This window comes from Pseudonaja textilis, chromosome 5 (assembly GCF_049901715.1).
Source record: "Pseudonaja textilis isolate UNSWEBS1 chromosome 5, rPseTex1.2, whole genome shotgun sequence".
NCBI classification, from domain to species: Eukaryota; Metazoa; Chordata; class Lepidosauria; order Squamata; family Elapidae; genus Pseudonaja; species Pseudonaja textilis.
The window spans coordinates 32,345,239-32,357,479 of NC_141994.1; the positions used below are offsets into that span (position 1 = coordinate 32,345,239).

At 43.4% G+C, this 12,241-nt stretch overlaps 1 protein-coding gene across 10 annotated transcripts in view; it reads left to right on the forward strand.

Moving 5' to 3' along the window:
* Positions 1 to 732: 732 nt before the first annotated feature.
* Positions 733 to 12,241, forward strand: part of CNOT2 (CCR4-NOT transcription complex subunit 2) — a 72,352-nt gene continuing 60,843 nt past the window's right edge. For 6 of the 10 annotated variants that reach the window (XM_087934447.1, XM_087934450.1, XM_026699556.2 and 3 more), the window contains exon 1: positions 733 to 778. The gene's annotated coding sequence lies outside the window, so the exon portion shown is untranslated. Of the gene's footprint in view, positions 779 to 859; positions 1,365 to 12,241 lie in introns of those variants that run through there. The other 4 variants (XM_087934449.1, XM_087934452.1, XM_026699584.2 and 1 more) reach the window with 3 other exon arrangements.

Below are 12,241 nucleotides of genomic sequence, written 5' to 3' on the forward strand. Positions count from 1 at the left end.
CGATTAACAAGCTGTTTTTCTGAGGATTGCACATCATGGTCACATTCTTACACAAAAGTCTTACATGCACAACAAAAATGAGGAAGCAGCACACACGCCTCTTGAAATACACCTGTAGGGAGTCCAGGATCGTTATTTACTTGTTCAGAAACGTCACTTGGAAAACATCCCTAAGTGACTGCGGAATAGGAACTGCAAAATAGTATAGCTTGGCGGTGGGGGAGGAGGGTTCTCCCCAACTTCAACTCTAAACGTGGTGCAAAACCACGGCCACCGTTTCCGTGCTTTCCAAACGGCCCGAATGAGCGTGTGCGGGTGAAGTGCAGCAGCTTCCTCCTTCCACCGTGTAAAAAAAGCCCCCTCCCCCCCCCTTTCCCCGGATGTCTCGGAATCAGTTCGCGGTTCGTGCAAGGCCGCTCTCTCGGAAGTTGGGCCCCGAGATCCCGGCGGTGACGGCTCCGTCGCCGTTTCCAGCCGCTCCGGCAGGGCAAAGCGCGGCGAGAACGAATCTCGAATCCTGCCGCGCGCGAGGCAGGCAGGCAGGCCGGCCGGCCGCCTCGTTTCTCTCAGGGGCCCCGGCGGGAGCGAGTCCTCGGTCGGAGAAGCAGTCCTAGGCCGGCCTACCGCGTCTGTCTTCCCGCTTGTCCCGTAGTCGCTGCCGGGCGGCGGCTGGGTCACGACGGCAGTGGTGGGGTCAGAGGGTAAAGGTCGCTCCCCCAGCATCCTCCGTGCGGGGTGCTCAGCCATCTTGGATCCTCGGGACAAGAAAATTCATGCGGTGAGTTCGGCCCTATTATTCTTCCCCCACTACCACCTCCTCTGCTGCGGCCCAACTACGAATCTGCCCGGGAATCCGCGGGCGGCCGGGGAAGGGCTTCGGTCGGGCCTGGTGCGGTTTGGGCTCCTTGCGGTCTGTCTCGTCCTCCTCGGTTTCCGTTTGCTTTTGTCTCTGTGAGGGAGCGAGAAGGGGGGGGAAGATGTGTGAGGGAAATAGGAGGGGGAGGAACACGTCGCGGCGGTGGCGCGGCGCTTAGCACGGGAGTGCAGGAGCCCCGAGGCCCAGCCCGTCTGCCTCCTCCCGCCTTTCCTCGGTGCCCCGCCGCGGGAGGCAGCAGAGGGGAGGCCCCGCCGCGGGAGGCAGCATAGGAGAGCCGCGCATTTCGGGGCTTTGAGGGTCCCGCTTTAGCCGCTGCTCCGGCCCCCCAGCTGCGTTTCCCGCCACAAGCCTCCTCTCGTCTGCATCGCTCGCAGAGGCAGCGCTCGGCCTACTTGTCTCTCGCCTTGCCCTTTATGCCGCCGGGGTGCGAGCGCCGTTCGGGGTCCGCGTCGGAGCATCGCGTTCCCCCTGATGCCTGAAACTCGGGGTAAGAAACGGACAGTGCAGAACCCACTCTCCCATATGTGTGGGTGTGTGAGAGAGAGTGTTGGTTCGCAGGTGGAGTATTACTTTCGGGCCTGTTTTCCCGGTGAAAAAGGCCCATAACTCCTTGCCTTTAGACCCTGTTGCCTCAAGAACTTCGTCAGGCAGCTGTAAAAAATCTCTTTCCGGCCCAGCAATGTTTGTAGGACAAACTTCTAGCTGATCGGTTTCGATTTTTTATTCGGGACGAAGTGTTGAAGGTCTTGTTTTGGTTTGAAAGCATTCGTTCTGCAAATAAGCACTGCAGCTCCTCTGTGATAAGCTGATACTGGAGTACGCTTAAATGGGCAGATTTAATATATTTTCTTCTTCCTTACTGCAAAATGCAAAGCGATCCTTTGTTTGCATTGTTGCTGCATGTAGGGACGTGATCAGACTTGTCACATTTTAGTGAACAGGAGTTAGGTTTTGGTGAGAGAGATTGTTTAGTGCATCCACTTAGGTTAAACCATGATGTAATCCTTTTCTTATGTGGTAGGTATGTAAAGATTGATACCCTGTGTATAACAGAAATTTGCTCCCTACATTGTAGTAGTTCTGCGGACGACTGAATTACTGTATTTTATATGAGCCTTATCCACACTTTTAAATAATAAGATGCCTTTAAAAATTACAATTAGCATGTGTCATGTAGTGTTCTTAATATCAGTTTTTGCCTCTTAAACTCTTGGAAAGTTTTCAAGAGTATCAAAATATCTTAGACAACTGATTACTTGAATGCTATGCAGTTGTTGTTTTGCTATTGGGGAAAGACACTATTGTTGCAAATGAAGAAATGGATTGCAGTTCACAAAAGCTGGTACCTTGTATATGTAAACTAGAATTCCAAAGTACCTGTAGGAGCATACTGTATTCTTAACAGCAATTTGCTGTCTTTATTTAATTTCCAGGAAGTGTGAGGTGTAAGTAATACTAATTATGAATTGCTTTATAGTTTGTAAATACTTAGCAAAGCATTTGTAGAGAAATGTATAGTCAGTCAACTCTTCTCTCCTTGCTTAAACTTTCCCCTTCCCCCAGTAGCTAAACCACAAACAGGGTTTCCTCATAATGTCAAACTGAAAAACTGATTAAAAATCACAACACTAGTTTTTAAAACTTTGGTCACTATGGTACTTTGGTACTATGTAGTGGAAAATGGGAATGATGGTTGATAATTTGGAGTCTATTTTTTAAACTTTGAACATATACCTTGAGAACATCTCTACTTTTAGACAGGTACAGAGACTCTGTGGTTACTATTTTTCAGCTGTAAGGTGTAAACGTTTTCAGTATTTGAAGCAAATTGTTAAGCACCCTTCCTTAGACCTCTAATAGTTTAAAAGCAGTTTAGTGTAGCAGTTAATGTACTAGACTAGAAAATGAGAAAAGTGAATCCAGTCCTGCCTTAGGCATGGAACCTGGCTGGGTGACTTTGAGCAGTTTCTCAAATCAATTCATTACATATAGTTGGGAGGAGAATAGAACATGGCTTTCTACCCATTTATAAAATGCATCCATTTGTAGAACTCATAAACACATAAAAAACTATCAACATTTCAAAAAATTATTAGTGAACATCAACTATTGATTAAATTGCTCTCATATTTTATAATTTGTCTGAATGCATTCCTATATTTTACACTTTTATTGGATATTTTTATATTGTAAACATAGATTTTTCGTTGAGGCTTTTCTGTAGATTGAGTGATTGTACACGTTTTTTTCCACCAAGTCTTACCTTGAGTAATCTATGGTCAGAATTCATAATCTTTCTGGCTTATTGTGACAGCTGAGTGCAATGTCAGATACCTGAGGAATAATTTAGTACTGTACAAAGATTGATTAGTATTTTAAATGTTTGGTGTTAATAGTGATAGAACACTCAAATTGTTAAGTTCTTCGGTTAAGAAATACAGGATCATGATAAGACATAATAGCTTGCTTTATTTTTTGGGTTTTGTGTATTATTTATTCATTTATGCAATTTATACACTCACCTATCTCACAAATGAGACTGGCCAGTGTACAACAAAATAATATCTAAAACCTTTATCAGTCCTTTGGAATCCCAGATCTGCAAGTGTAACCATCTGTGGAGATCTTTGGAAACTTAGAAGAGATGGGACCATTGTCATTCCAGGACAAGAAGATTCTACAACCTGGGTGCCAAAACAGAGAAGGCCCACTGTTATGTGTAAACTATACTTTTTTTTGTATGTTGCCTGGAACTAGCCAGTTGTCATTGACAAACCCAAGTTAAAGAAATTAAAACTTAGTGATCCAACATAAATGTGTGTTGCTTAATGTAATGTTATTGAATTAAAAACTACTGCTCATTTGTACCCATTTGTAATACCGCTCTCAGTGTCAGTGTCCCTCCAAATGTTAATGTAGTATTGGGACACCAAAAAGTTGTTTCTCCTATAATAGGGTTATAGAAAACATCTCTTGACATCTACTCGACACATTAGAGCGAGGAGGCAGGGAATGTTGTGGGTCCCACCCTAGGGAGATACACCTGGTGAGACCCAGAAGAAGGGCATTCTCTGTTTTGGCTCCATCTCTCTGGAACATCATTCCCCCAGAGATTAGAATGGCCCCCTCACTAATACTCTTTCGAAAGGTACTGAAGACCTGGTTTTGCCAACAGGCCTGGGGAACCCAGAGAGGGATGGAACCCATCAAATGGCTAGTGTGATCTGCTGTCGTCAGGATGAGTGGGTGGGAGTTGGTTTTTAGTTTTTTTGTCTTTTGGTTTTTTGCTTTGTTTTGTTTTTTGTTTTCCCAAATTTTGTTCTATTGTACTTTATTAATTTATTTGATTCTTTTTGTTAATTTTTATTGTTTTTATTTTTATTGTTTGTTTTAAATATGATTTTACATTGTTATAAGCTGCCTCGAGTTGCCATGGGCGAATAGGCGGCAATATAAATAAAATAAATAAATAAAATAGGATATGTAGATGTAATTACTGATAATATAAAATGACTTTATTTCAACTGTTCAGATACATATTTTTAAATTCTCATTGTTTAAATTAAACTTGAATACCATGGTCTCTGTGATTTGTTTTATCCATGGTTTGTAGAACCAGCTACTATAGCTAGGATCACACAGTAAGTAAAATATAAAAATTATGTTAAAGCATATTGCAAGTTGTGAATCTAATCAATAAGACATTTGCCTTAGTAAAACATAAAATAAATGCATTGTGCATTCCTTTCATATTGACATTTAACTATTGAATATTTAATACAGATAGTCCTTGACGTATGACCACAATTGAGCCCAAAATTTATGTTAAGTGAGAATTTGTTAAGTGAGTTTTGCTCCATTTTACGACCTTGGCACAACTGTTACATGAATCACTGCAGTTGATAAATTAGTAATCTGGTTGTTAAGTGAATTTGGCTTTCCCCATTGACTTTGCTTGTCAGAAGATTGCAAAAAGTGATCACACAGCACTGGAAAGCTGCAGTGGTCATAAGTATGAGTCAATTGCCAAGCATCTAAATTTTGATCATGTGATCATGGGGATGCTGCAAATGATGTAACTGAAAAACAATTGATTAGAATGTTCTACAATACATTTGATGCAATAGAGATAATTTTGAGTATAAAGCAGATAAGATTATTTGAATATTGGGATTAGAAAATGGGAAACATCAAAATTTAACATATAATTAAAGAAAAATATCTTTTGATGTTTTGAATTGCTTCTCTATTAGTTGCATTTGGCAAAGTATGTTAGTTGATCAAGTATATTACTTGTATTTTTTTGAGTAGATAAATAGAACTTAGTTTCAAGTAATTCAGTGTATGATTGCAGTTTTGAAGTATTGGTTAACTAATCTTACAATGTTTATAGTGCTTATAGTGAGCTGGTTTATTGCTAAATTTCTGAAGAAATATTGTATTATTAAACTTCATGATTAGGTATTCTAACCTGATTCTTGATTTGTAGGTAGTTGAAAAATACGTGATGTTCTGCATGTGATCAGTTGCATATGTAGTTTTCCTACTTAAAAGACTTCTATTGAAGACTTATCTACATTTAATAATCTAGTGTACAAAGGCTTTGGCAGATCCCAGTGGTAACTACAGTTTATGTGAATCATGCTTTTATAGTTCCAATCTTTCTTTTTTAACTTACTAAAATACTCATATTTTAACTGATAATATTTCAATGCTAAAAATCAGAATATTTTTTTCAGAAAGCTAGCATAAATTTAACAGTTACATTTCAAAAAAGAAGAAATGTATCTTTAAAGTTTATTTACTTTTTAAAAATACTAGAAATCTGGAGAATTTTATTTAAATTGATTTAATTTATTGAAGTTTATTATACTTTCTATAGAAATGGTTTGAAAGGTAGCTATGATGAAGGGATGTCCTTTCTGAACTAAAAAAATTGTAGGGCCTGAAGACTGAAGAGAACATTTTTCAGTGGGTTAAATCAGGGGTCCCCAACCACCGGGCCGCGGACCGGTACCGGTCCGTGGACCATTTTGTACCGGGCCACAAAGAAAATAAAAATAAAATAAAAATGGTGGCTTTCTTCACCTTTGGTAAATGCTGCTGGGATCAGGGATCAAGGACACAAATAAAAGAAGGGGAGGGAGGAAGCAACCAAAGCCTGTCCTGCTCTCCGGTTCAGTGGCTTCGGTTTCCTCCCGCCTCGTTCCTCTCTCAGTCGCTCTCTCGCTCCTCCACCAGTCCAGGAAGAAACTGCTTCAAAGAAGCCAGCAGGGTGGCTTTTCCTGTCGGTGCAGCTCCTCCGAAGTGCCCGTTCACCCCCACCCCGCCACCCGCAGTTCAATCCAGTGCTCCGTTCTGCCTGCCTGCCTGCCTTCATTTCTGGTTGTTTCGGAGTAGCTTTGGCTGGGAATAATAACTATTCGCCTCTTTTACTCAGCCGAAGCTGCTCCAAAACAACCAGAAACGAAGGCAGGCAGGCAGGCAGAACGGAGCACTGGATTGAACCGCGGGCGGCGGGGTGGGGGGTGAACGGGCGCTTCGGAGGAGCTGCGCCGACAGGAAAAGCCACCAGCTTCTTTGAAGCAGTTTCTTCCTGGGCTGGTGGAGGAGCGGGAGAGCGACTGAGAGAGGAACGAGGCAGACACCCGAGGGATAAGGCTGAGGGAGGGAGGGAGGGAGACACCTGAGGGATGAGGCTGAGGGAGGCGGGGCTTCTCAGCCATCCTGCAGGGACTTGTCCTGAGCCGCGGAGACAGCCACGGCCCGCCGCCGCCTAGCGCTCAGTTTTGAAGGCGCTCCTCAGCCCGGCGCAGTTCCTGAATCTGCAGCTGAAACCCTCCGTTTTAAATGTCCCAATAGAAGAGAATATCTGTCGCTCAGGGTTGCAATGAGGAGGCATTGGCGCTCCCTGAACTTGGTGGTTTGCTGGCAGACGTTTTATTACCCAACTAGGTAACCACATCAGGTGTTATCTAGTCAGGTAATGAAACGTCTGCAAGCAAACCACCAAACTCGGACTCCTCCCCTCCCCTCCTTGAAAAAGTGTCGGTCGTGTCCCCCCCCCGGTCCTTGAAAAAGTGTTTCTGCATGAAACTGGTCCCTGGTACAAAAAGGTTGGGGACCACTGGGTTAAACGATTGCCTTATATTGGCTCAGAGATGAGTTGCCACGTGACACCACCTACCTAGCCTTTTTTTCAATTCCTTTGATTTGAAGAAATCAGTAGAAAGAATCTTTTTACGAAAATACAATCTGCTGATCAAAAAGCAGCTACTAAAGATAGCTAACAATCTTGCTTATATCCAAGAAAGTATATGAAGCACAAGAATAGCAGTAGAATAGAATAGAATATAATTCTTTATTGGCCAGGTGTGATTGAACACACAAGGAATTTGTCTTGGTGCATATGCCCTCAGTGTATATAAAAGCAAAGATACATTCATCAAGAGTCAAGAATCATAAGGTACAACACTTAATAACAGTCATAGGGTACAGTAAGCAATCACAGCATACTAGGAAACAGTCAGTAAAAATCATTAGGATACAAGCAACAAGGTTACAGTCATAAGTGGGAGGAGATGGGTGAAAGGAAGGATGAGAGGATTAATAGTAATACTAATAGTAATGCAGACTTAGTAAATAGTTCGACAGTGTTGAGGGAATTATTTTTTTAGCAGAGTGATGGCATTCGGGAGAAAACTGTTCTGGTGTCTAGTTCTGGTGTGCAGTGCTCTATAGCGTCGTTTTGAGGGTAGGAGTTGAAACAGTTTATGTCCAGGATATGAGGGGGGGTCTGTAAATATTTTCACAGCCCTCTTTTTGACTCGTGCAGTATACAGGTCCTCAATGGAAGGCCGGTTGGTAGTAATTAGTAATTATGAGCAGTAATTACGAAAGCTTTTGATGTGTTTGAGACATCTCATAGATATTAAGTAACTGCTTATTTATATTTGTGTCTCATTGATATTATCAATAGGGATTGTTTTTAGAGCACCTTATTCTACCCTGATTCTTTGAAGTAGCTACATTTTTTCTTAGGATAATATGACTGATCTCCACAGATTACAGTACAATGTTGAAAAATTTAAAATTTAAGAATTTAGAAATGTACTACATTTGTGTTCCCACACACTGAGACACATTTTTGGAATTGAAGCTGATGTATTGCACAATCTCATTGAATATATCTATGAGATCTAAGAATGCATGCCCAGTAAATATGAACTTTGACGTCACAGAGCTATATAGAAAATATTTATATGAGTACGTATATATTATATAGCAGCCTAAAAATCTTCCTTTTTCAATATTCCTACACAGTTCTGCACACATCTACAGTTTAACATTGACTTGTAATATTAACATGTTTGAGCCAAATGTATGTATATTTCAGGTAGCAATATGTACGAATATCCTTAGCTTTCATATTAAAATTGATTATACTTACATGTGTTTATCTTTGGAATCCTATGACCTACTGTTGCTAAAGAAGCATTGGGTAAACTTCAGAGACATAACCTCAAACTGACAGAGGGAAGTTCAAAATTAATTTTAGAAAGTATTACTTCACAGAAGGAATAGTGGAAGCTTGGAACCAATTTCCAGTGTAGGTAAAGGCCCAATCATCAGTAACTAAGTTTAAACATACTTGGGAAAAACACATATGTCCATCGTCTGACAAAAAATATAAAAAATAAACTCAAAGACAGACTTGATAGACCACTGGGTCTTGATAGTCTATGGTCTATCAAGTCTTCCTTTGAGTTTATTTTTGCTGTCAGTTTTCTGTGTTTCTATGTTCTGAGCTAACAGTGATGTAAACCGTTATTATAAACAAGAATCTTGAAACTACGGTAGAAAATGTAATGTTTTACCTATAGAAACAAGTACATTTTCAAAGAAGTAAACACTGTCTCTTTAAGGATGTCTCAGTAAATATTTGAAATATGAGAATAAGGAGGGAAATATTCTCATTTTTTATTTGAGGCTAAAGTGCAAAAAATAAAAGAAAAAACTACTTGTGAAGAGTAAAATACTTAGTGACTTAAAATTACATGACTTTTGTATTGCTGCAGATATCTTCAAAGATTTAGATCAAAAATGTAGTAATTCTCCAGCATGCCTTTGGGATAATCCACACATGTGGGTTGAATCTGCCTTTCTGCCCAGAGACTGAGTCATCAATCTTTGCCACACCTCTTCGTGTTGGGGTAGGAAGGCCCCTAGCCCCAGTTACGACTCAGTCTTGGCCCTATAGAGATGTGGCAAAGGTTGGCTCCAACAATTTCAGCAGAAAGCAGCAGTTTAAAGTGCAGATTCTCCCAAAGGTTTGCAAAAATTCCCTCAAAGTATCCAAATCTTTGTAAACAGGTAGCAATTGGAACTTCTGCCTGTTCCATTTTTTGCACCCCCCGAACTACCAATTGAAGGCCAGGCAGTCAAGGGGAGCCCCAAAATGACCCCCTACCCCTGGGGGGGGGGCACTGAAGCTGCGATTGCCCCCAGCATGTTGTGGAGTTCCCAGGCTTAACTGGGTAGCTCCATACAAACCATTTTCAAGGTCTCCAGCTGATTTTGGGGGCAGGCGGTGGCCATTTTGGCCTCATGGTGTGTTGTGCAGGCTATCCAGGAGACTGGTAGGGCCGCCACTGCCACAGCCCAGGGAAGGCTTCCAGGCTTGGAATTCCCCTTGGAGCAGCAGGATTGGAGGATTGAGAAAGCTCTCCTTCGTGCAATCTGGGCATTAGCAGCATGGCTGACCAAGGCAGCATGGAGCCCACGAGTGCAAAACGATCCAAGCAGAGTCCCAGGAAGGCCAAATCTGCAAATAAGGAGGCTGATAACAAGATAAAGGCAAAGGCTCTTTATTCCAGAAAGCCCACAAGAGCAGAAGAAAGGAGGCAAAGAGCATTGGAAAAGCAGTCCTTCAGAACTCAGAAGCAAGCAAACCATCCAGGGCCTGTTAGCCCACTCCCCCAGCAGCCTTTAGCACAGTTCCTGGAACCCGCAGTTCCTAGGGCTTGGTCACCAGAGGGTGATAGGGAGCAGGAATTTATCCCTCCTGCTGAGGAAATCAAAATTTAAGAGATTTCCTTTCGATTGCATGCTTCCTTGTCCTGCAGATTTGCAGATCAGAGACAGGACTGGAACACCTGAGGCTACTTTTACTCCAGCTGCAGCGGGGATGAGCTTAGCAAATAGGGTGGCCTCTGAATCATTAGAGGATCTGAAGATCCTTATTGCTCAGGCCATTTCTCCCTGAGGGGGAGAAGCCAGTCTTCTTCCCCAAGATCTGATCCTCAGCCATTGCAGCCAGTGCAATACCAGGCCTCCATGGTTTTTTCCAGGCACCAGATGGAGGCTTCTCCAGCCCACTCCATTAGAAGCAGGGCATCTGGGAGGGAGGAGGAAATCCAGGGGAAGTAGGGGTTCTTATCAGATGAGGACCTGTCACCTGATCCACCCCCGTTCACAGGTCTGTTTAGCCCAGGACTGCTTAAATCCCTCCTCCACAAGGCTAGGACCACTGCACAAATTGATCCTCTGCCCACTATACCACTATACCAACTGATTCACCTGATACTCAGGGACCCAACAGCAGGTTTTTTTCTCAACCTACAATTCTCCATCAGGAGATTCCTTGTCCCAAGTTATTTTTGGACGTAGTTCAGAGACAATGGGCACAACCTGGATTCTTCCCCACTCCGGGGGGCAATGATAATTTTTTAAAAAATATGGCTCCTCTCTCTGAATCACTTCAATTTCCCCCTCTGCATGAACCTTTGGCGTCCTTGGCCTCTCCCTTTGCAATATCAGGTGACATAGCAGAGGCCCTTAAGACAGAGGACAAAAAGGCGGAACAAAATTTTGGCAAAACACACCAGGCCAACACCTGGGTGGTTAAAGCAGCTGGAGCCACCTCCTTTTTCACTAGGACATCCCTTCTCTGGCTTTGCCAGTTACAGGCTAGCATTACCCCTGAGGAAATCAGAATGCATCAGGATGTCAACAAGCTGGTGGTGGCTGCTGAATTTGCGCCTGATTCCTCCCTGCATGCAGCCTGATTCTCCTCCAGGGCCCTGGCCTCCAACATCACTTCTCGTCGTCTGCTGTGGCTATGACTGTGGCAAGTAGATGCTAGACCCAAATGGAAAGTGGGCTCTTCCCTCTACATGGGTTCTTCTCTATTTGGAGAGGTCTTAAATCCCTTCATAGTTGAGAATAAAGTCAAGAGAAAGGTGTTCTCCTCTCTTACCAGGAGGTCTGATAAGAGGGCTTCTCCCTACACCCATAGACAGCCATTTCGTTCCTCAGACTCAGGCCAGGAATTCTTGCAATTCCAAAGGTCCTAGCAGCCCAGATCAGATTGACCCACAAATAGAGCAGGATTTCAAGATAGAAACAAACAATAGATTCAGTCTAAACAGCCCTTTCATGGCACAGGAAGTCGTCCCTACCATCGATCCAAATGACTGATGGACCCTTCCTCCCATCAGCAGCCAGCGGCCCTATTTGCAGACCAATGAGGGACCATCACATCTGATTCCTGGGTCCTGAAAACAGTGCGATTTGGTCTCACCCTGGATTTTGTGTCCAGTCCTCCGAGGACCTTTACCCGTTGTCCAGCCTCCAAGAACCACATAAGGAGAAAGCTCATGGACACAGCGGTCCAGCATTTGCTGGACATCCAGGCCATCGAGCCAGGACCAGAGGGGGCATGGGTTTTGCTCCATTCTATTTGTAGTTCCCAAGTCCACGGGAGTGTGGGGGGGTGGAGAGCGATCCTGGATCTCAAAAAGCTCAATGTTCATTTAGAATACAAGAGTTTCAATGTGCAATCTCTGCAGTCCATCTTGGAGAGGAGGGGGGCGATCTCCTAACGTCCACTGATCTGATGGAGGCCTACCTCCACATCCCCATCAACCCCTCCCATCGGAGGTTTCTGAGGTTTTATTATGCGGTGGGCCATTATCAATAAAAGGCCCTACCATTCAGACTGTCACAGCTCCAGGACCTTCACAAAAGTGCTGGCAGCACTGGCTGCGCACCTCAGAACAATTCCAGTGCGCATCCAGTGCTCTCTGGAAGACATCCTAATCCAGTCCAGCTCCAGCCAACAAGCCAAATCAGACCTGACTTACACAATCCAGGTTCTACAAGACCACGGATTTTCAAGCAATTTCCAGAAAAGCCAGCTAATACCCTCCACCCGCCTCCTTCATCTGGGTGTGGTGATGGACACAAATCTATGTGAAGTATATTTATCCCAGGAGCATCAGGACAACATCGCACATGTCACAGTGGATCAAGCGTTCACTTGGTGGTGCTTTCCCAGCTTCTGGGAAAATTAATCTCATGCAT